At 45.5% G+C, this 1210-nt stretch overlaps 1 protein-coding gene across 1 annotated transcript in view; it reads left to right on the forward strand.

Moving 5' to 3' along the window:
- The window catches only part of srrm3 (serine/arginine repetitive matrix 3), a 114009-nt gene that overhangs the window by 89459 nt on the left and 23340 nt on the right, over positions 1-1210 (forward strand). The gene's annotated exons all lie outside the window — the stretch shown is intronic.

Here is a 1210-nt window from a genome sequence, read left to right on the forward strand (position 1 = left end):
GTCGGAATCAGCCTCCTCACCATCACAGACATCTACACCTCCAGATGCAGGAAGAGGGCCACCTGCATCATGAAGGACCACACTCACCCAGCACACACACTTTTTGCCCCGTTCCCCTCAGGAAGGAGGTTGAGGAGCATTAAGTGTAGAACCACTAGACTGAGGAACAGCTTCTACCCTGAGGCTGTTAGACTCATGAATCTCTAACCAGAATAATCACTGTGAAAAACCATATCATGTTGCTGCTGATCTGTTTCATGTTGCTGCTGATCTGTTTCATGTTGCTGCTGATCTGTTTCATGTTGCTGCTGATCTGTTTCAATGTTGATGTGTTCATGCGTGCACATCTGCTCAGACAGACTCATGTTCATGTTCGTGCTGCTGTTCGGCGTAATGTTTTTATGCTATGAGTGCTTACTGTATATTTAGCTGATGTTTTTTCTAAGTTCATATCTTAGATCTTATTACTGTTTTTCTTTTACATTTTATTGTTGGATGTAACTGGGACCCTGTGTACATAATTTCATTCCACCACATGTGGTGTACTGTGTATGACAAATAAATCTCTCTGACTCTGACAAAGGGGCTTCCATATCACATAATTTCACGTATGGTTTATTTATTTGCACCAGGTGACATTTTGAGTGCAGCTCTTCAACAGACCTGCCCTAAACGTCACATGGTATAAAAAAATCTTCTTCTTTCAGCTGCTCCCTTCTTCACAGCGAACTAACTCTCACGAAGACTTGGTAATTATTTTACGCCGGATGTTCTTCCTGACACAACCACCGAGCTACCATAGCCCCCTGTGTGGAGCAGAGAGCTGACATCCAGGGCGCTCAGTGGAGCGGATGGTGGAGGTTCGGACGTTGCTCAAGAGCCCAGAGTGGGGCAAATGAGGGTGGAGGCAGGTGTTTCACATATCCCACCCACATTTTGATGTTGGTCCAGGGTTCATCAAACCAGCGACCTTCCGATCATAAGCCCACCTTCTCTAACCTCTACGCCACCACTCCCCCTTCAAACGTCACATGGTGTAAATAAATCCGACAAAAGAGAAGTCCTGCAGCGTGGAAGCCCCTCCTTTCTCCTCCAAATGATTTCCTGCTCTGTAGCTGGGCAGCTGCCATCATTTCCAATGTATATAGTCATATACAGTATAGTATATAGTTGTACACTTCCAGTAAACGTACGCCTTCCCTCCTTGCAG

The sequence above is a fragment of the Nematolebias whitei genome, chromosome 14 (assembly GCF_014905685.2).
Source record: "Nematolebias whitei isolate Nwh7 chromosome 14, NemWhi1, whole genome shotgun sequence".
NCBI lineage: Eukaryota > Metazoa > Chordata > Actinopteri > Cyprinodontiformes > Rivulidae > Nematolebias > Nematolebias whitei.